Genomic DNA, 24,912 nt, shown 5'->3' with positions numbered 1-24,912 from the left:
GATCAGATCGCCAAAATAACACCTAGAACTACGAATCGGACACCAAATCAAAGGAAATTTTCAAGAAAACTTTAAAACTTATATTTTCACAACCGGACGTCTGAATCACGTCAAATTAATTCTGTTTCTCACAAAAATCGACAGACAAATCATAAATATTATAGTGGACCTATACCGGGCTCCGGAACCAAAATACGGACCCGATGTCAATAAATCCAACATCAGTAAATTCTTAAAACTCCTTAAGCTTTAAAACTTTTAATATTTCATCAAAATTTCATATCTCGGGCTAGGGGCCTCGGAATTTGATTCCGGGCATACGCCCAAGTCACAAATCACGATACGGACCTACCAGAACTATCAAAATATTGATCCGAGTTCGTTTGCTCAAAATATTAACGAAAGTCAACTCATTTGAGTTTTAAAGCTCTATTTCACATTTTAATCCTTTTTCACATAAAAACTTTCCGGAAAATTATACAGACTGCGCACGCAAGTCGAGAAATGATAAAATAGTGCCTTTTGAGGTCTTAGAACACATAATTAATTATTAAATTTAAAGATGACATTTTGGGTCATCACATTCTCCACCTCTAAAACAAACGTTCGTCCTCGAACGAAGTTAAAAAAAGTACTCGAGCTGGTGAATAAGTGGTGAATAAGTTAGAAAAAGTACCTGGGATGGTATTTACTCCGCATGTCCGACTTGGACTCCCAGGTAGATGCCTCTACCGGCTGACCTCTCCTGTGTACCCAAACTGAAGGATAACCCTTATACCTCAACTGTCGGAGCTGTCGGGCTAGAATAGCTACCGGCTCCTCCTCATAAGTCAAATCTTTGTCCAGTTGGACTGGGCTGAAATCTAACACATGGGACGGATCACCATAATATTTCTGGAGCATCGACACATGAAACACCGGATGAACCACTGATAAACTAGTTTGTAATGCAAGTATGTAGGCTACTTCACCCACCCTTTCAAGAATTTCAAAGGGTCCAATATATCTAGGGATTAACTTGCCCTTCTTTCCGAACCTCATTACACCTTTCATAGGTAAAACCCGGAGTAATATTCTTTCTCCAACCATGAATGCAATATCACAAACTTTACGGTCGGCATAACTCTTTTGCCTAGACTAAGCTGTGCGAAGTCGATCCTGAATAACCTTGACCTTATACAAGGCATCCTGTACCAAATCGGTACCCAACAACTGAGCCTCTCCCGGTTCAAACCATCCAACTGGCGAACGACATCGCATTCCATATAATGCCTCATATGGAGCCATCTGAATACTCGACTGGTAGCTATTATTATAAGCAAACTCCACAAGTGGCAGGAATTGATCCCAAGAACCTCCAAAGTCTATAACACAAGCGCGAAGCATATCTTGTAATATCTGAATAGTGCGTTCTGACTGTCCGTCTATCTGTGGATGAAATATTGTACTCAACTCAACCCGCGTGCCTAATTCATGTTGTACAGCCCTCCAAAAGTGTGAGGTAAATTGCATACCTCGATCTGAAATAATAGACACGGGTATACCGTGTAGTCGGACAATCTCACGAATGCAAATTTCAGCTAACCGCTCCGCAGAATAGGTAACTGCCACTGGAATGAAATGTGCTGACTTGGTCAACCTGTCCACAATAACCCAAACTGCATCAAATTTTCTCTGAGTCCGTAGGAGCCCAACAACAAAATTCATAGTGATACGCTCCCACTTCCACTCAGGAATTTCTAACTTCTAAAGCAAACCATCATGTCTCTGATGCTCGTACTTGACTTGCTGACAATTTAGACACCGAGATACATATGAAACTATATCCTTCTTCATTCTCCTCCACCAGTAGTGTTGTCGTAAATCTTGATACATTTTGGCGGTACTTGGATGAATAGAATACCTGGAACTGTGTGCCTTTTCAAGAATTAATTCACGAAGCACGTCAATATTAGGCACACAAATATGACCTTGCATTCGTAGAACTCCATCTTCCCCCACAACAACTTGTTTGGCATCATCGTGCCGCACCGTGTCCTTAAGGACAAGTAAATGAGGATCATCATATTGCCTCTCTATGATGTGCCCATATAAAGAAGACCGAGCGACTGTGCAAGCTAGAACCCAACTGGGTTCTAAAACATCTAATCTCACGAACTGATTAGCCAAAGTCTGAACATCTGCAGCTAATGGCCTCTCACCAACCGAAATATATGCAAGACTGCCCGTATTCGCAGCCTTTCTACTCAAAGCATCGGCCACCACATAAGCCTTTCCGGGGTGATACAAAATGGTGATATCATAGTCTTTCAACAACTCCAACCATCTTCTCTTCCTCAAATTAAGATCTTTTTGTTTGAACAGATACTGAAGGCTACGATGATCAGTAAATACCTCACACGAGACACCGTAGAGGTAATGCCTCCAAATCTTCAACGCATGAACAATGGCTGCCAGTTCTAAGTCATGAACAGGATAATTCTTCTCGTGAACTTTCAACTTTTGTGAAGCATATGCAATCACCCTGCCATCTTACATTAATACTGCACCAAGCCCAATGTGAGATGCGTCACAAAATACCGTATACGATCTTGAACCTGTGGGTAATACAAACACTGGCGCCGTAGTCAAAGAAGTCTTGAGCTTCTGAAAGCTCAACTCACACTCGTCTGACCATCTGAATAGGATACCTTTCTGGGTCAGTCTGGTCAATGGGCTTTCTATAGATGAAAACCCTTCCACGAGCCGACGATAATAACCTGCCAAACCCATGAAACTCTAAATCTTTGTGACTGAAGTAGGTCTAGGCCAATTCTGAACAACCTCAATCTTCTTAGGATCCAATTTTATGCCTTATGCCGATACAATATGCCCCGAAAAGGCAACCGAGTTTAACCAAAACTCACATTTTGAAAATTTGGCATATAACTGATTATTCTTCAAAGTGTGAAGCACACTCTGAAGATGTTGCTCATGCTCCTCTCGACTGCTGGAGTAAATCAAGATATCATCAATGAATACAACCAGAAAAGAATCCAAATAGGGCTTGAATACCCGATTCATCAAATCCATAAATGCTGCTAGGGCATTTGTCACATCACTAGGAATTCGTAATGCCCATACCAAGTCCGAAAAGCTGTCTTAGGGACATCAGATGCTCTAATCTTCAATTGATAGTAACCGGACCTCAAATCGATCTTCGAAAATACCTTGGCACCCTGAAGCTGATCAAATAAGTCATCAATTCTTGGTAGCGGATATTTGTTTTTAATAGTAGCTTTGTTCAACTGCCGATAATCTATACACATCTGCATAGAGCCATCTTTCTTCTTTACAAATAGTACTGGTGTACCCCAGGGCGAGACACCGGGTCTAATGAATCCCTGATCAAGCAGGTCTTGTAACTGCTCCTTCAATTCTTTCAACTCCGGCGGGGCCATACGGTATGGTGGGATAGAAATGGGCTGAGTGCCCGGAGCCAAATCAATAAAGAAGTCAATATCCCTGTCGAGTGGCATCCCCGACAAATCTGCAGGAAATACTTCCGGAAATTCACGAACAACTGGTACTGAGTCCATAGAAGGAACATCCACACTGGGATCGCGAATATAAGCCAAATAGGCTAGACACCCTTTCTCTACCATACGTCGGGCTTTCATATAAGAAGTAACCCTAATGGAAGAATGACCACGATTTCCTTTCCACTCTAACTGAGGTAACCCCGACATGGCTAGGGTCACTATCTTGGCATGACAATCCAATATAGCATGATAAGGTGACATCCATTCCATACCCAAGATGACATCAAAATCTACCATATCAAGAAGTAGAAGATCCACACTAGTCTCAAGACTACCAATAGTAACCACACACGAATGATACACATGATCTACTATAACAGAGTCTCCCACCGGTGTAGATACACACAGAGAAGCACTCATAAAATAAAGAGGCACAACCAAATATGAAGTAAAGTAAGAGGACACATAGGAATAAGTAGATCCTGGATCAAATAGAACTGAAGCATCTCTATGGAAAACTAGAATAATACCTATGATCACAGCATCAGATAACTCAGCCTCAGGCCTAGCTGGAAAAGCATAAAATCGGGGCTGGGCCCCACCACTCTGAACTGCGTCTCTGAGATGGCCTCTAACTGGCTGGCCTCCACCTCTAACGGTCTGACCTCCACCTCTAATGGCCTTACCTCCACCTCTAGCTGCCTGACCCCTACTTCTAGCTGGCTGAGCAGGCGATGAAGCAACCGGTTCTGGTATGATGGCATGAGAATCCTATCGAGATCTATTACTCGACAACCTAGGGCAATACCTCCTGATATGACCAATGTTCCCACATTCATAACACCCATCCCGATGTCGTGGCTGCTGAAGCTGACCCAAATAGGCCAGATAACCGTTGTAATAACTCTGGAGTGGTGGTGCACTGATAGGAGCTGAATATGCACTAAATGTTGGTTGCCCATAGTAAGGCATAATAGGACCGTGACTCCCTAAAGCACCGGGAGATGCATGAAATGCTGAATGAAACGGTCTAGGAGGATGACCCCTACCAAAATTACCCCTACTTCCAGACGAGGCACCACTGAAACCACCAAACTAACGAGGCCTCTTATTAGACCTCTACCCTCTCTCCTGTGCAAGAACCATCTCGATCCTCCTCGCGACATTAGCAGCCGCCTGAAAAGAAATATCACTTCTGATCTCCTTGGCCATCTGAAGCCTGATAGGGTGAATGTGTCCCTCAATAAACCTCCTCACTCTCTCTCTCTCTCTCTCCCTCAGTAGGTAGTAAAAGGAGAGCATGACGAGCCAAATTCACAAAATGGGACTCATACTGAGTAACAGTCATACTGCCCTACTGTAGACACTCAAATTGCTTGCGGAAATCCTCTCTGGGTGTGATAGGAAGGAATATCTCCAGAAATAGCTGAGAGAACTACTCCCAAGTAAGTGCAGGCGATCCAACTAGTCTGGTCAATGTATAATCTCTCCACCACCTCTCGTCGGAACCCGTTATCTGAAATACAGCAAAATCAACCTCATTGGTCTCAATTATACCCATGTTCTGCAGCACTTTATGGCAGCGGTCAAGATAATCTTATGGGTCCTCAGGAAGTGTACCACTGAAGTGAACTGTAAAGAGCTTAGTAAAATTATCCAGTCTCAATAAAGCCTCAAATAATATGGCGGGCCTATCACCGGTCTGTGCCGCAAACAACTGGCTGAATTACCCCAACTGACGGGGCTGCTGGAGCCTGATTCTAGGGAGCCATCTGCTCCGGAGCGGGAGTAGTGAGAGTTTGTGCTCCTCTCCCAGTTTGTGAGATGGCTGGTGCCACTAGAAATGTACCATTCTGGGCCACGCCCTTCATAAGACTCACCAAATGGACCAAAGCGTCCTGAAGTACTGGGGTGGCAATGAGCCCCTCCGGAACTTGAGCTGGTCCGGCAGGAACAACATGGGTTGGAACCTCCTCGTCAAGCTCTATCTGAGGGTCCACTGTTGGGGATGCTGCTTAGGCTCAGGGCTGAGCCCTGCCCCTGTCTCTGCCTCGGCCTCTAGCACGACCTCGGCCTCGACCTCTACCCCTGGCCATAGTTTCCACCAGGGGCTCTGGTCCTTGTCCATCGGTAGATGTATTATGTGTTCTCACCATCTATGAGAGAATAATAGTAGAATGGTTCAATGATCGCTGATAGAATAAAAATCGCACGATAGAATAAGAAAGAAGTGATATTGTTCCTAAACTTCATAGCCTCTAAGAGATAAGTACAGACGTCTCTGTACCGATAATTCAGACTCTACTAAGCTTGCACGTGACTCGTGAGACCTATGTAACCTAGTGCACTGATACCAACTGTCACGACCCGAAATTCCCACCTTCGAAACCGTGATGGCGCCTAACATTTCACTTGCTAGGCAAGCCAACATTTGAATAATATAATCCATTTTAAAATAATTTTTAAATTTATTAATAACAAAGAAACAAATGCGAAAGTAAAGTCTGAAATGTAGTGAATAATTCATAAAACTAATGGAGTCTAAATACCATCCTAGAAGTTGGTGTCACAAGTGCACAAGATTCTAGAATCATACAAATAAAGATCAGAATAAAATAAAGCTTCCTGGAAACAAACACACAGCTAAAGTAAAATAGACGGGGACTTCAGAACTACGGACGTCGTGCAGTTATACCTCAAGTCTCCTCTGGTAGCTGAAATCCGAGCAACCCTATGGTACACCGCTGGGACCAACTCCGAAATCTGCACAAGAAGTGCAGAGTGTAATATCAGTACAACCGACCTCATGTACTGGTAAGTGTCATGCCTAACCTCAACGAAGTAGTGACAAGGCTAAGGCATGGCACTTACATTAACATGTACGCAATAATAGTAATAACCACAATAATAGAATTAAATCAGGAAACTCATTTCAAATAGTTGAAGTCAACTCAACAGTCATAACCAATTATTATTTCAATCAATTTCCGTTACAGCGTGCAATCCGCTCACACAACATATTCATTTTCAATCCTCCCATATATTTATTTTAATCAAGTATATATAGACTTTTAAATAAGTTTATTGCGGCGTGCAATCCGATCCCCCAATATGAACTTTTAAACAAGTCTGTTGCGGCGTGCATCCCGATCCCCCAATATGGACTTTTAAACAAGTCTGTTGCGGCGTGCAACCCAATCCTCCAATATGGACTTTTAATAAGTCTGTTGCGGCGTACAACCCGATCCCCCAATATGGACTTTTAATAAAGTCTACTGCGGCGTGCAACCCGTTCTCTCAATATATTCATTTCAATCAATTCTGTTGCGGCGTGCAACCCGCTCCTCCAATATATTCATTTGCCAATTCTTATAGAAGAAATTACCCCAATAAATACAAAAATTAATATAAAATTATAAGACAACAAGCATACAATAATTATGATTTAATTATGAAACAAACAATGACAAATAGCAATTTATTATGGAAATCAGGGAGAAAATAGGCAGTTTAATATTTAATATGCTAAATGTCAAGTAGCAATTAATGCACATAAATCAAATAAGCATATAGTAATTATTGTTGGAATTCAAAAACTAATATTTGACAAAGAATGGGAGAGAAATAATTTTTATAACAATTAATTCGTGTATTAAAATAATTTAGGATTTTCAAATAATTATGCAAACAATTAATTTGACAACGTATAGACACTCGTCACCTCGCCTATACGTCGTTCACATGCATTTCATATAATAAATAATTTATGGGTTCTATTCCCTCAAGTCAAAGTTAACCACGACACTTACCTCGCTTTGCAATTTCAATCAATTACTCGACCACATCTTTTCCTTTCAAATTTGACTCCAAAAGCTTCAAATCTATTAACAAACAATTCTATATACTCAATACAAATCGTAGAAATTAATTCCATATGAATTTACTAATTTTTCGGATAAAATGTGAAATTCACTTTTAAAAATTGACAGTGGGGCTCACGTCTCAAATCTCGAAAAAATATATGAAATCCAAACACCCATTCCGAGACGAGTCTAACCATATAATAAATATCAAATTCCGATGTCAAATGGACCTTCAAATCTTAAAATTTCGTTTTTGGAAGATTTTATAAAAATCTGATTTTTCTCCCAAAATTTTACGGATTTATGATATAAATGAGTATGGAATGATGAAATATAATTAATATAGGATAAAGAACAATTACCCCAATGTTATCTGATCTGTGCTAAACCTACACCACAATTGAGTAGCGAGACGGTCGATGCAATAATAAACCCAACAAAGGTCGGTATCGAATTCACAGGGAGTTAGAATATGGGATTAGGTGTATATCTAAGTTAATTGCAAGTTTTGGCTTTAATTTCACCTCCACAAACTTGATTGGTTTTTCTACTTCTAACTTTACTCTAAAGATTGCAATAACTGAAACTAAGGACAATATTTTTGCTGTTGTTTTTTAAATGTTTAAAGAGACTAGGGTAGTGACTTCTACCTAGGTGGATATCTAACGGGTAGCAAAATCTAGGGAAAGCTTAATTAGTTGGGATTGTAATATAGCTATCACACCCGGGTACTCATTCTATACCTCTCGATAGTTTGAGTAATTTTGCCCAATTTGGCTTTCTCAAGTCCAAATGGGTATTCATGCAAATCAAGTGATATTAGCTCAAGTTGGGTATTACTATCTCTAGGTTTAACCCTTTAATTGGGGCTATCAATTTCTTGAGTTCACCCCAATTCCTTGTTAGCCTAGTTTTCCTAGACTTAGTCCCTCTTTCTCAAGTAGACACTAAGTCATAAAGGCATGAATCAATGTTTGCAACCATTAATTCTTGAGTTCTGGCAAGAACTAGGCTAAATATCACTAACCCATTAACATTCAAGCCCTAAAATCAAATATCCATTAAATACCCACACTAGGGTTGGGTCACAACCCTAGCTATGGGTTTAGCTACTCATGGAAATAATAGAAATTAAAGATGAAATGAAGATAAAATCCATAATATTAATTTATGAAATGAAAATCTAATGTAAAGAAGTGAATCTAGTACAAAAACTCTGAAAGCAGAAATGTCAGTTGTCTCGGGTGCTCATACAAAACATAACATGCCCTAAAAATGACAAAAAGTTCTATTAATACTAAGCTAAAAATATCTGACAAAAATACCCCTGCGGAGGTTGTGCGGCCGCGTAATTCTGAATGCGGCCTCACTCTTTCTTTTGCGGCCGCATAATTCTGATGTGGTCCGTGTTCTTCTCTTTTGGATCTGGGTTTAGCTGAGCTATCGCGGACCGCATAATTCTAAGTGTGGCCGCGCTCTAGATTATATGACCGCATAAAAGTGATGTGGTCCGTACTTGCTTGAGTTTGGCTTGAAATCAACTCTCTGATTCTTCATCTTGCGGACCGCATAATTTCGATCGCGGCCGCACAAGGGATTCTGCGGCCATACAATTCTGGTGCGGTCCGTACTTCTCTCTTTTGCTCAAGTTGTCAGCTCTCTGAATCTCAGTCATCGCGGTCCGTATAATTTCAATTGCGGCCGCACATTTCTGGTGTGGTACGCGCTCATCATTTAGCCTAAAAATCACTCTCTGGATCTCCCTCTCGCGGACTGCATAATTCTGTTCGCGGCCGCATCATGGCTTTCACGGCCGCATAACATTTGTGCGGTCCGCGCTTCAGACCTCTTTGCCCAGCCTTGGTTTTTTGTTCAACTTTTGACTCATTGTGTGAGTTGATTTTGATTCCTTTGGCTCATTTTGAACAAATCCTGCAAACAAGCATATTTCATTAATTTCCGGGAATACCTTCAAGTATTTTTGGCCTAAAACACAAGTAAATGAGAGCAAATAATAGGTTAAAATCCCTAATTATCAACTCCCCCAAACTTAAGCTTTTGCTTGTCCTCAAGCAAATAAGGTAATTCCCACCTCCACTAGAAAAAAGGGTATTTCAGTTGTCCTAAGATGAATCAATCATGCATTAATTGGGACTAACAATTACCCTCAACACAAATAAATTATCAACAACATCATGTTTTGACCTTTTGAGTACCATAGTTCTAATGTGACACTAGAGCATCAAGAGTTGACTTAATTCACCAAGGAAGCTCGCTCTATCACGTAGGTCATTGTGGAACCCAAACTCCTCCTCTTCTACTCTCCATGAGCAAATCTCACTTTAAAAGAATGTCACAAGTCCGGCTCTAAGTACCCCCTTATGTAAATCACCACTAATTCAAGCTCACTCAACTTGAAATGATATAGGGCTTTTGAGGGAATATAATGAAGGCTTCTGGATCAAGGTAGGACTTATCAGCATATGATGGTTTCATCTTTCCTTAAGCACTCCATTTCCTCTTTTTGGCTCATACTTTCTTGACTCTTTGAGTCATTTTCTTCTTCCTTAGGGGAACTAGAGAGACGTAATGTCACTCTTTCTTGATCGTAACAATAATTTTTCTCCTTTTCTAATCACTCCATGCCTTTCATCATTGCTTTCTTTGAATCCCTTAAACTTTCTACTTTATTCGCTTTCTTTTTGGCATAATTCTTTTTTGCCTTTCTTCCTTTTCTTTGCCTTCCCTTTTCTTCATTTTTTTGGGTACCTTTTATCACTTTCACATTCCTCGTTTCTCCCCCAAACTTATGCTTTTGCCAATTGGAATGCTAAGGAAAGATCGGGTGCTAAGAGAGGGTCATTATAAAATGGATAAAGGCTTGTAACATGGCTATTGAATGAAAAAGGGCTTCGGCTCAAAGGGGTTGACTAGGGATATCACATTGGTAGGCTACGAAAGCTTTCAAGTTTCAAATTGGATCAAGGAGAGCCTACAATCATTTCTCAAGTCGAGCTACACTTAGAATTTTGCCTAGACAAACATTCAGGGCAAGTTCTAGACTTATTGAAGCGGAACTTGGACTTGCAATTCAATACCTCACCTCTCAAGCTGCTGGATTGTTAAAGAGAATAGAGTCGAGGGCCCACAACAACCCTAGCTAAGATTGAAAATCACAAATGGCTCAAAGAAACCACTCAATGATTGTTTTAGTCAACACAAGATTCTAAAGGTCACAACTAAATCTATTCTTTGCCAATCAACTTGTTTCTAACCATAAAGTCGAAGGTAAATGTGTTAGTACCAAGTGAAGCCTGCTTGAGACACTTTTGTTCATTACTATTATATATACAAAAACATAAAGGAAACGGACTCAATCCCTTAAGAAAGCTATCACGCCATCCATCTTTGGGAAGAGCCACTCGGTTCACACAGCATCCACCTTTGGAAAGAACCGTGGCATTAAGAAAACCAAAGGCTTATTGTTCACACAAAATATAAAAAGAAGCTAACAACTTAAAAAGAGTTATGCTACTAAGGAAAAACAACGAAAGAAGTTATGAAGTAAATTACGGAAAGTAGACTGAATATGTACAAAATGAAGTAAAGCGAATATATACATCGAATGGTAAGAATATATACATGCCAAAAGTGAAAATAAAGATAAATAAAGATAAAGAATAATAGTATAATTGTTATTACATACCAAATGTCATCAAATCAATATGGACCACCCCCCAAATGAAAAATAGCATTGCCCTCAATGCTTATAACAAATAAGAACAAAGAAAATGGGTAGAGAGTAGAGAAAACTCCCTATGTGGTCTCTGTCTGTATCGGGTCATCAGGACCCTCCGTATCCTCTAACTGGATCTCCACATCCTCTGACTATGGGACTACGGGGTTGATGAGCATCTGAATCAACTCCTCAGCAGTGTGTGAAGTGGAAGCCGACTCCTTAGACTGGCCGGCTGCTGCCTCTGATGCCTCGGGCACTGCTGCACATGCTGTTGTGGCTGTCTCTTCCATGAGCAGGTCCAGTGGAATATCACCAGCAGAAGCAATCTTCTGAATCTCTTTGCTCAACTTCTCCATCGACTCCTTAGATGTATGAGTCTTCCGCATCTTATTCACCTGCTTCCCCAAATCCTTGATAATCCTCCCATGTGTATCAAGAGTCTCCCGGATCTTCTTCTGGTCATCCAGAATCTTGTTCTGGTTGTCCAAAATCTTCTTCAAAGAGTCCTCCAACGATGGAGGTACCTGAAGCTCTGATGGGGCTGAAGACTGTGCTGCCACTGCACTGGAAATGGCAGTCAGCTTTGTGGTAGCTGCCTGCATCCAGTTGTTGAGACCGGATAGTCCCTGTGAAACCCGCAGTGCAGTCTGAGGGTAGGTAGAAGATATGGGCACTGACAGTGGCACTGAGAGGGATGGTCCGGAGGAAGGAGGAGGCATGGCAGCTACTCCGGCAGAAGTACCGGCTGCTGTGGAGGGCTCGGCAGCTGACCCGATGGCCACTACCCCTGGCTCTTCAGACTAGCCAGTGGAGGTAGTGGCTTTACCCTTAAATTTAGGGTTGTCCGCTCTCTGGAGGTGATACCATGAGAAAGGCTTTTTAGCCTTCACCTCCACATCAAAATGTCTCGAATCTACCCCTTGGTCTTGGAAATACTCTGTGAGGAAGTTGGGGTAGGGATACAATCTTTCTTCTTTCTGGACTGAATTGGAGATGTTGTAGGATATCAAGTTTCCTATATTAATAGGATAGCCTGCCATGATGGAAGCTACCAATACTGCCCGGTGGAGTGAAAGGATATTCTCATGCTGGCACGGGTCAAGACGGCCGCACACGAATGTTTGCCACCCTTTTGCTTCAAAGTTAAGGGTGGCTCTGACAATTTGAACTCTTGCTGTGAGCCATGCAGGTGTTGTCCCCTGAATAGAAAGTATCCCATCTAGCCATGGGCGAACTGCATCACCCAAGGCTAGCTTCTCCAGGTATTGCATTGCCTAGACCTCCTCAAACCCTACATAACTGTTCAGTGCGTGGCCATCAAACCGGATTTTCAAGTTCCGGACCTTCGTCACCTTTGTACCCTTTTTGATGTGGGCAAAATTGGCATAAAATTCCTTAATGAGGTATTCATTGGCATCTTTCAACGGGATGGTGAACAATTTTCACCTTTTTCTCTCTATAAATTGTTGTAGGACATTCGGATTGTGCTGACTTAGGTCTTTGGTTATGAATTGTCGCTCAAGAGTGAGTGACCTTTGGGGCCACCATTCCTGAATTTTTGCATACGCCTTCTCACATACAAATCTATCAGCCCACACCTCATGCTTCCTTGATCTAGCCAGGCCTCCCACAATTGTGTCAGCCCCTCTCCCGTCATCCGGGACCTCATCATCATGATCTAAATTGATTGGGATAGTTGTTGTGGCAGGTGGGGAAGATGGTTCAGATGCCTGACTACCTCCCTCTGAGCCATCAGAAGATCTAGAGGAGAAGGTAGGTTCATTGACTAAATGGAGTCTATCGGGGAATTATTGTGATTGTGCCCCCTATTGTGGTTATACATAATCCCCCTCAGAAGCTTCCCGAGATGGGAGGTATTCACTGGTGTCTGAGGAGTCCGTAGGTGGTCTACGGAGAGTAGTCTTTTTGCGTAAGACTTTCTGGGCTGATAATGGCATGTTAGGTTTTCCTCTACCCCGGCCTCGGGAGGATTCTGCCCCCCCTTTGGAAGTATCACCTCGACCACGAGAACGCACCATTGTATGCAACACACAAGTAGTAAAAGTCAGTTAGAATTGGGGTTCAACATGTGTTATTGAATTACAGTTGAAAAGAAAGACACTACTTCTCAGAACAGGGCAGCGCGGACCTCACAAAAGTGAGTGCGGTCGCGTACTGCCCATCGCGAACCGCACAAAAATGAGTGCAGTCGCGTACTTCCCATCACAAACTGCACAAAATTGAGTGCAGTCGCGGAGATCCCAGGTTCAGACTACTGGTTCTCTGAAGTTACCTCAGCACGGACCACATACTTTTGAGTGCGGCCGCAAAACCCCATCGTGGACCGCACAAAATTAAGTGCATCCGTATAGTCGATTTGTTGGGTCTCTGAAGTTTAATTGTGCGGACCGCCCAAAATTAAGTGCGGCTGCAAAAACCAATCGCGGATCGCACAAAATTGAGTGCGGCCGCACAAACTTAGCAATGACAAGTGCCTTCAACCTAGGGTATCGTGGACCGCACAATTTTGTATGCGGTCGTATACCGTAGCGCGGACCGTACAAAAATATGTGCGACAACGAAATTTAAATCAGAGCGGCACTGAAGTACGATTAATACTAGGGTTTTCATTAATTAGGCATGATTTGTGGCAATTAAACAATAAAGGCTACTAACCCCAGCCCCTATTATGCATTCAAACACTACCCACATGCTTCTAAGCAAGAATTAAGCATCAATTTGACATTGTTGTCATGAATCTAACCCTAGATAAAAAGAAAATAAATAGATGAAAATCATTCATTGAAATCAACATACTAGTAATGAAATGTAGTAGGAAATCTACACTTGATGAATATGGGATGAGATTGAAAACAAGAAAGAGTGCACTGCTTTAGTCTAGCTTGAGAGGCCAGAGTATGTAAAGTGTGAATAGTCTCAAAAAGTCCTATTTATACTGGACCATGTTGGCCCACCGACTTACCTGAGTGCGGCCGCATAATTTTGGTGCGGTCCGCACTCTTTACCTTTTCTATCTCAGCAGTTGATTCAGTGGCGCAAAATTTTGATCACGGCAGCGAATCCTTAAGGGATTTTGTCAGGCCAAACTTCAGAGAGTTGGAATTTTCCATCTTTCAGCTGTGCGACCGCACACAGAATTATGCGGCCGCGAAGGTCTTGTGCGGCCGCATAATTCTGGCGCGGTCCGCACAATTTCACCACTTTGCCAATTTTTGTCTTGTTAATTTTCTGCACTACACACCCAATTCCTGCATACACTTCACAACCAGTTAGTCCAAAATAATGCCTAATCTATCAAGAAAATCAAAAATAAAGAAAAACACATGGGTTACCTCCCAAGAAGCGCCTGATTTAACATCGTGGTACGACGCATGTTACCATCATTTATTTAAAATGGAGCAATGCCACAACGTGGCCATCATCAACCTTACCAAGGTAGTGCTTTACCCGGTGCCCATTGACTCTAAAGATCTAACCATTCTTATTTATCAAATCAAGAGCACCAAAAGGAGTCACATGTAGCACTTCAAAAGGACCACTCCATTTTGATTTAAGCTTTCCCGAAAACATCCGTAACTGAGAGTTGAATAAAAGAACAAGATCACCTTCTTTGAATTCTTTGTTCCGGATATACTTATCATGTAGGTACTTCATCTTGTCCTTACACAAGGTCGAACTGGAGTAAGCATGGAACCGGAACTCATAAAGTTCATTCAATTGCTCCACCCGAAGATTGGAAGCTACATCTCACTCAAAGTTCAATTTCTTCAACGCCCACATGGCCTTATGCTCTAATTCCACCGAAAGGTGACATGATTTCCCAAACACCAACCGATACGGAGACATACTAATTGGAGTTTTTTAAGTTGTTCTACAGGCCCAAAGAGCATCATCAAGTTTCCTTGACCAATCAGTCCAATTTGCATTGACAGTCTTGGATAGAATACTCTTGATCTCCCTGTTGGAGACTTCAACCTGTCCACTTGCCTGGGGGTGATAGGGGGTCGACACTTTGTGAGTGACACCATACTTGGAGAGTAAAGTGTCAAAGGATTTGTTGCAAAAATGTGAAACCCAATCACTAATGATGGCCCTCGGAGTACCAAACCTTGTGAATATGTTCTTCTTCAAGAAAGCTAACACACTCCGAGCTTCATTGTTAGGCAAAGCCACGGCTTCAACCCATTTGGACACGTAATTCACAACTACCAATATATAGGTGTTCCACATGATCTCACAAACGGACCCATAAAATCAATGCCCCAAACATCAAAAATATCAATCTCGAGGATGGTGGTGAGAGGCATCTCATTTTTCTTGAAGATCCCACCGGCCCTTTGACATTCATCACAACGCTTAACGAGATCGCTAGTGTCTTTGTACAAGGTAGGCCAATAGAATCCATGTAAAGGAGTTGTTCGTCAGTAAATGAATCATTGATCTCAAGGCCATCATGTGGCCTCCCCTCCTCCTCCAATCAGGACAAGTGGTCTGCCACTTGATTTTCACTACCCTTTCGGTCTTGAATCTCTAGATCAAACTCTTGCAATAGAAGCACCCACCGTATCAATCTTGCCTTAGAGTCTTTCTTGCTCATAAAATAATGAAGTGACGCATGGTCGGTGTGAACAATCACCTTTGTACCCATTAGGTACAGACGGAACTTCTCCATAGCAAAGACAATGGCTAGGAGTTCTTTCTCGGTCATTGTATAGTTAACTTAGGCCTCGTTCATGGTCTTGCTAGCATAGTAGACTGGATGAAAGATCTTATTAATTCGTTGCCCCAATACCGCACCAACTGCCACATCGATTGCATTACACATAAGCTCAAATGGTAAGCTCCAATTTGGCACGGTGATAATAGGAGTGGTAGTCAACTTATACTTGAGTAGTTCAAATTCCTTCATACAATCTTAATTAAAAAGGAACTTGGCATCTTTCTCCAAGAGTTTGCACAAGGGGTTTACCACCTTAGAAAAGTCCTTGATGAATCGGCGGTAAAACCCCGCATGACCTAGAAAGCTTCTCACTCCCTTTACGGAAGTAGGGGGAGAGTTTGGATATCACTTCAATTTTTGCTATATCAACCTCAATACCATTCTTGAAAATCATGTGACCGAGGACAATGCCCTCCTTGACCATAAAGTGACACTTCTCCAAATTCAGCACCAAGTTAGTTTCTTCACAACGTGCCAATACCTTATCCAAGTTATCCAAGCACTCTTCAAAAAAATCCCCCACGACAGAGAAATCATCCATGAAAACCTCGAGAGAGTCCTCCACCATATCGGTGAAGATGGACATCATACACCGCTGAAAGGTTGCCGGTGCATTACATAACCCGAATGGCATCCGCGAGAATACGAAAGTACCATATGGACAAGTGAAGGTAGTTTTCTCTTGGTCTTCAGGTGCAATAAGAATCTGGTTATATCCGTAATATCCATCCAAGAAGCAATAATAAGTACGTCCGGCTAACCTATCCAACATTTGATCAAGAAATGGGAGTGGAAAATGGTCTTTCCGAGTAACTTTGTTGAGCTTTCTATAATCCATGCACACTCTCCACCCCGTGACAGTTCTTGTGGGGATCAATTCATTTTTTTCATTTGTTATCACAGTCATGCCCCCTTTCTTTGGGACACATTGCAACGGTGAGGTCCACGAACTATCGGAAATGGGGTAAACCACCCCGGCATCCAACCACTTGATCTCTTTCTTTACTACCTCTTGAATGGACTCATTCAATCGTCTTTGATGTTCCACAGAGGGTTTGGAATCCTCCTCCAAAATGATTTTGTGTATGCAAAAGGCGGGGCTTATACCCCCAATATCCGCCAATGTCTAACCTATTGCTTTCTTCCTCCTTTGAAGCACCACAAGGGTGGCATCTACCTACACGTTAGTTAAGCACAAGGAAAGAATAACAGGTAAAGTGGAACAAGGGCCTAGAAACTCATACCTGAGGTGTGAAGGCAAAGGCTTTAACTCCAAGGTGGGAGGCTCCTCGATTGAGGGCTTTATTGGTGGAGTCTTCCAATTTTCGAGATCCAAGGAAAGTTTTTGGGGCTTATAATTATATGATCCCATTCTTTGCAAAGCATTGACACATTCTACAAAGCCTTCCTTCTCATCCTCATCATGATTCAACAACACAATTTCCAAGGTATCTTATACATTTATCACAGCACTTGTGTCATCAACAATTACTTCGGTCACAAGATCCACGAACGAACACACTTTATTGCTATTTGGCTGCCTCATTGATTTACAAACATGGAACACCATATTTTCATCGCCCACCTGGAAGGTGAGCTCTCCAGCTTCCACATCAACTAACGCCTTCCCTGTAGCAAGGAAAGGTCTCCCCATAATGTTTGGCACCTCGTAGTCAACCTCACAGTCAAGTACCACAAAATCTGCGGGAAGGATGAACTTGTCGACCCTAACTAACACATCATCAATTATCCCCAATGGCCTTTTCATTGTCCGATCTGCCATTTGCAACCTCATGGATGTGGGTCTTGGTTGCCCAATCCCTAACGTTTTGAACACAGAATAGGGCATCAAGTTAATGCTTGCCCCCAAATCACATAAAGCTTTCACAAAATTGGCACTCCTAATGGTGCACGGGATTGTGAAAGCATCGGGGTCTTCCAACTTTAGATCCATGGGGTGCACCTAAGAACTCACTTGATGTGTCATTTTGATCGTTTCACAGCTCATTGGTCTCTTCTTTGTTACCAAATCCTTCATGAACTTGGCATATCCCGGCATTTGTTCTAAGGCTTCAACTAACGACACATTTATGGACAAACTTTTCATCATATCAATGAATTTCTTGAATTTATTCTCATTGTTTTGCTTTGCAAGTATTTGAGGGTATGGAGGAGTAGGCCTTAGCATTGGTACCTTAGCCTTCTGCACTACCGGTTCCGGCATGTTAGTCACGTGCTCCCTAGACGGGTTCACTTCTTCTTACATCTCCTCCACATTTTCATAAATATCAATCCTCGCTTCTTCATTAGCTTGAACATCATTGATTGGCTCATCATCATATTGCACCAATACATCATCACCTATATGTCTTCTTTGGTTTGAGGTACTAGCAACTCTACCTCTCCCACTTCTTGTTGTCACGGCCATTGCATGCTCCGTATTACCACATTTCGGGTTCACCACTGTATCACTAGGTAGTTCCCCCTTTGGGAGAGTATTTAAAGCTTAAGAAATTTGGCCAAGTTGAACCTCCAAGTTGCGGATAGAAGTGTTGTGGGAGGATAATTAGGCATCGGAGTCAGCATTTTTCTCCATCATTTGCTTAAACATGTTTTCAATCCGCCCCATTTAACTATTAGAAGAACTAGGACCTTTCGACGGATACGGAGGCGGGTTGTTTGGTTGTAGATACATCGGGGGCCTCTGAAAGCCCGACCCCCGATTTCCTTGATTGCTATTATTCCAAACCCCTTGATTATTGTTGTTCCCCTAATTGCTTTGATTGTTTCCACCCCAATTACCTTGATTATTTCCTCCCCAATTGCCTTGATTACCCCAATTGCTTTGATTATTGTTGTTGCCACCACTCCAATTTCCTTGGTGGCCTTGGTTGTTCCAGTTTCCTTGGTTTCCTTATGATCTCCATTGTTGTTGATTTGGAGCATTGCTTCTTTGACCTTGATAACTGTTGACATATTGAACCTCTTCATCTTTCTCATTATATGAATCATCTTGATTATACCCACTATTACTTTGCTCAAATTGTCCCGGATGGTTTTGTGATTGTTGACCTCGTTGTTGTCTCTTGTTTACCATCATGTTCACCCCTTCCATAGCATTCACCTATTTTGACCCTTGAACCTGTTGAAGCTGAGCCTTCGCCAATTGATTCATGGTGGTTCTCAACTCCGCAATAGCTTTCCCATGATCATGTATCTCCTTGTGTAGATGAATAACATTTGGGTCACCATGAGGAAAATTGGCTCTACTGTGCCACGCCGAAGAGGTGTCCGCCATCTCATCCAAGATTTCACAAGCTTCAGAAAAAGGCATATTCATGAAGTTACCCTCAGCGAGTTGATTTACCACACACTGATTTGTTGTGTTGATCCCCCTGTAGAAGGTCTATTGGATCATGGCCTCAGTCATATAATTGTTCGGGCATTCTTTGACCATGGAGCAATATCTTTCCCAAATCTCTTGCAATGGCTCATTGGGCTCTTGTTTAAAAGCTAAAATTTCATCTCTTAGTGTAGACATGTGCCCCGGAGAGAATAATTTGGCAATGAACTTCTCGGCCAACTCATCCCAAGTGTGGATGGAATGATTGGGCAATCTCTCTATCCAGTCCAAAGCCTTCCCCCGTAAAGAAAAAGTAAACAGCCTTATCCTCTGTGATATTTGTTTGCTTGCTCCCCCAACAAGTATCGACGAAACCCTTGATATGCTTGTAGGCATTTTGGTGTGGAGCTCCGGTGAAGAAACCTCGCTGCTCAAGCAGTGTAAGCATCACATTAGTAATTTGGAAGTTGCCCGCCCTAGTCCAGGGCGGGACTATTGCACTTGCATAGCCCTCATTCGGCAACGCCCGGTGTGCTGCTCTTGGTGGAGGTGGTCGGCCTCGCCTGTTTACTTGAGGCTCGGGATGAACCTCATCCGCTTGATCGTCATCTACCTCCTCCCCCAATGGTAAATTTCCGAGGGGCTCGTTGTTAAGGGCCATTTTGTACCTGAAAGCAATTCACAAACAAAATTAGTGACTCGGAAGGAAAGAAAGACAAAACATACAAATACCTAGATATATAGATAAGTCAGTTTAACTCCCCGACAACGGTGCCAAAAATTGATTTGTGCCAAACCTATGCCACAATTGAGTTGCGAGGCGGTCGATGTAATAATAAACCCAACAAAGGTCGGGATCGAATCCACAGGGAGTTAGAATATGGGATTAGGTGTATATCTAAGTTAATTTCAAGTTTTGTCTTTAACTGCACTTCCACAAACTTGACTGGTTTTTTTACTTCTAACTTTACTCTAAAGATTGCAATAATTGAAACTAAGGACAATATTTTTGTTGTTGGTTTTCAAATGTTTAAAGAGACTAGGGTAGTGACTTCTACCAAGGTGGATATCTAACGGGTAGCAAAATCTAGGGAAAGCTTGATTAGTTGGGATTGTAATATAGCTATCCCACCCAGGTACTCACTTTATACCTCTTGCTAGTTTGAGTGATTTTTCCCAATTTGGCTTTCTCAAGTCCAAATGGGTATTCATGCAAATCAAGTGATAGTAGCACAAGTTGGGTATTATTATCTCTAGGTTTAACCCTTTAATTGGGGCTATCAATTTCTTGAGTTCATCCCAATTCCTTGTTAGCCTAGTTTTCCTAGACTTAGTCCCTCTTTCTCAAGTAGACACTAAGTCATAAAGGCATAAATCAATGTTTGCAACCATTAATTCTTGAGTTCTGGCAAGAACTAGGCTAAATATCATAACACATTCATATTCAAGCCCTAAAATCAAATACCCATTAAATACCCATACTAGGGTTGGGTCATAACCCTAGCTATGGGGTTTAGCTACTCATGAAAATAATAGAAATTAAAGATGAAATGAAGATAAAATCCATAATATTAATTTATGAAATAAAAATCTAATGTTAAGAAGTGAATCTAGTACAAAAACTCTGAAAGCAGAAATGTCAGTTGCCTCTGGTGCTCATACAAAACATAACATGCCCTAAAAATGACAAAAAGTTCTATTTATACTAAGCTGAAAATATCTGACAAAAATACCCTTGCGGAGGTTGTGCGGCCGCGTAATTCTGAGTGCGGCCTCACTCTTTCTTTCGCGGCCGCATAATTCTGATGTGGTCCGTGTTCTTCTCTTTTGGATCTGGGTTGAGCTGAGCTTTCGCGGATCGCATAATTCTAAGTGCGGCCACGCTCCAGATTATGCGGCTGCATAAAAGTGATGTGGTCTGCACTTGCTTGAGTTTGTCTTGAAATCAACTCTCTGATTCTTCATCTTGCGGACCGCAAAATTTCGATCGCGGACGCACAAGGGATTCCGTGGCCGCACAATTCTGGTGAGGTCCGCACTTCTCTTTTTTGCTCAAGTTGTCAGCTCTCTGAATCTCAGTCATCACGGTCCGCGTAATTTCAATTACGGCCACACAGGGACTTTTGCGGCCGCACATTTTTGGTGCGGTCCGCGCTCATCATTTAGCCCAAAAATCACTCTCTGGATCTCCCTCTCGCGGACCGCATAATTCTGATCATGGCCGCATCATGGCTTTCTCGGACCTCTTTGCCCAGCCTTGGTTTTTTGTTCAACTTTTGACTCCTTTGTGAGTTGATTTTTATTCCTTTAGCTCATTTTGAACAATTCCTGCAAGCAAGCATATTTCATTAATTTTTGGGAATACCTTCAAGCCTTTTTGGCCTAAAACACAAGTAAATGAGAGCAAATAATAGGTTAAAATCTCTACATATCATTATCCCGTGAAAATCGCCCAAGAATCGCCTTACCCGAGCTCAAAAATGGAAAATGGTTGAAAATGGGACGAAATCCCATTTCCAGAACTTAAGTTCTATTTGCCCAGATTTTACCTTATGCGATTGCGTACAATGCTTCGCGATCGCGAAGCACCTTTTTGGCTGCCCAGCTTTTTGCTCTACGCGAACACGACAGTGCTCTCGCAAAGGCGAAGCACAATTTCTTAGCCTTCTGCGATCGCGGACATCATTGTGCAATCGCGTAGTATAATTTTTGTGCTTCAGCTTCTGCCTCATTCCTTCTACGCGAACGCGGCTTGGCCCTCGCGTTCACGGTGTTTTGCCTGCTGTCACTGTGTGATCACGGACCTCACTATGCGATCGCATAGTACAAATTTCATTCGTGACCATTAAGCCTTCGCGATCGCGGACACAGTCACGCGATCACATAGAAAGAAACCAGTAGTAGCAAGTTCAGCAGTTTCATGGTTCCAAAATGCGCCGATCCTGATCCGAATTACACTCGAGCCCTCGGGGTTCCAAATCATACATGCACACAAGTCTTAAAACATCATACGAACTTGCTCGGGCGATCAGATCTCCAAAGTAACACCTAGAACTACGAATCGGACACCAAATCAAAGAAAATTTTCAAGAAAACTTTAAAACTTATATTTTCACAACCGGACTTCTGAATCACGTCAAATCAATTCTGTTTTTCACCAAATTTGATAGACAAGTCATAAATATTATAGTGGGCCTGTACCGTGCTCCGTAACCAAAATACAGACCCGGTGTCAATAAATCCAACATCAGTAAATTCTTAAAACTCCTTAAGCTTTAAAACTTTTAATTTTTCATTAAAATTCCATATCTCGGGCTAGGGACCTCGAAATTCGATTCCGGACATACGCCCAAGTCCCAAATCATGATACGGACCTACCGGAACTATCAAAATACTTATCCGAGTCAGTTTACTTAAAATATTGACCAAAGTCAACTCAGTTGAGTTTTAAAGCTCTATTTCACATTTTAATCCATTTTTCACATAAAAACTTTCCAGAAAATTATACGGATTATGCACGCAAGTCGAGAAATAATAAATAGTGCTTTTTGAGGTCTTAGAATACAGAATTAATTATTAAATTTAAAGATTATATTTTAGGTCATCACAATAGGTGTCTAGTATCAAAGCATAATAAATAACTTGTCAATTATTATGACAATCTCAGGTCAAAAGAAACTCTTACATCACATTGTTCAAGAGAATATCCTATTGACAGTTTATGATAATTTTAACCATTAGGAATTATCCAATGAATCGGTTCAATAATCATATCTTTATGTGCATCATCTATCTATGTGATTTAGTTAATGAGATCAACTAATCTTTATCTCATAAAGACGATCACATAAATATTGATCTAACGTGATTACTAATGTCCAAATTAATAATCCTACGATCAAGAACAAATTTAGATTAAATTATAAGAAACTTTACATTCAATTTAGATCAAGTCTTAAAATTTAATCAAGGACCATATTAAATTAATTAAGCAATTAATAATAACTATGATAAAAAAATATCAAATGCCATATATTTTTATTTCAAATAACGTTCACAAAAATAGGTTCAAATCATCAAATTTGAGATTGGATCTAGGGCATATCTACTATATCCCTAACAATCTCCCACTTGCGCTAGAGCCAATCGCTCCTGTACTTTATTCTCAATTTCACTTGTGATTTGCAAACTCCTTTGCAACAAGAGCTTTAGTGAATCCGTCTACAGCATTTTTCATTCCATCAACCTTTTGAATCTTAATGTCTCCACGTTTAATAATTTCTCTTATCAAGTGATACCTTCGTAGAACGTGTTTAGATTTTTTTCTTTTTGGTGTGATCTTGGTTCTTTTGCTTGAGCAATGGCTCCAGAATTGTCACACAATAATAGAGATGCACCTTCTTTTGAAGGAATCACACCAAGTTCAGTTAAGAACTTTTTCATCCATACAACTTCCTTAGCAGCTTTACTAGCTTCTATATATTCTGTTCAGTCATTAAATTAAATACTGTAGTTTGTTTGGAATTTTTCCAACTTACTGCACCACCATTTTAGGTGAATACATAACCAGAAATAGATTTGCTATCATCTTTATCTGAAGAGAAACTTGCATCAGTATAACCTTCAAGTTTCAACTCAGAATCTCCATAGATGAGGAAGTGGTCTTTAGTCCTTCTTAAGTACTTAAGAATGGTCTTCACCACCTTCCAATGTTCCTCACCAAGATTTTTCTGATATCGGCTAGTCACTCCAAGTGCATAAGCCACATCAGGATGTGTACATGTCATGGTATTCATGATAGCTACCACTGCACTAGCGTATGGGATCCTACTCATGTGTTCTCTCTCTTCAGGTGTTTTAGGACAATCCTCCCTACTGAGAGTAGTTCCAATGCATATTGGTAGATAGCCTCTTTTGGAATTATCCATGTTATACTTTTTCAAAATGGTATAACATCAAGAACTCATATCCCTCCCTCCAAAACTAAACCGCAACCTCGTACATGCAACTTTTCAACCTCATATGGCGCATCGCCCCTAACATGCTAACTCGCGACACTATGAAAATCTCATAGTCAACTCTGAACCATAAGCAAATTGAACACCTCATCAACCGAGAATCTTTCATTTAACTCAATCCAGGAGAACACCACCATACGCAATATAGCTTCTATACCTGTGGTAAACACCAACTACGGCCGTGGTCATAACCATGATAAATTCTTCGGAACTCAGTAACACCTAATCGAGTAATCAGAACTAATAGCCTCTAACTTAACCGAGTCACGCAGACTGCCAACCCGAAAGTAACTCAATCTGATATGATCGCCCTGAGGGAACTTCCTGGGAACCTGAAGCCATTTATTGCATCACTCCAACATTGACATGTAGACCTCTCTTGACAAGGAAATACCGCATATCCAATTACCATTCGCTACCTTTTTCAAGCCCACCCGTAGACAAATTCAAAAGTCCTTAAAGGCTACATAAGACCTGGAACTCACCAGAACCTTCTCGATAACCGCTTATCTTATTCTGATCTTCAATACATGGCTAATACTCGTCAAGCAACCCGTGATTCACCAGCATATGCCCATTCAAAGAAATAACCAAGCAGTCTCTCGGTCCGGAAACTGATATGGCCCATGATCCTACAATCCGATCGTCATTAGCATACTCCACCACTTAGCACGAAGCCATAGAACA

This window comes from Nicotiana tabacum, chromosome 19 (assembly GCF_000715075.1).
Source record: "Nicotiana tabacum cultivar K326 chromosome 19, ASM71507v2, whole genome shotgun sequence".
Classification (NCBI taxonomy): Eukaryota; Viridiplantae; Streptophyta; class Magnoliopsida; order Solanales; family Solanaceae; genus Nicotiana; species Nicotiana tabacum.
Note: the sequence above shows the minus strand (reverse complement) of the source record.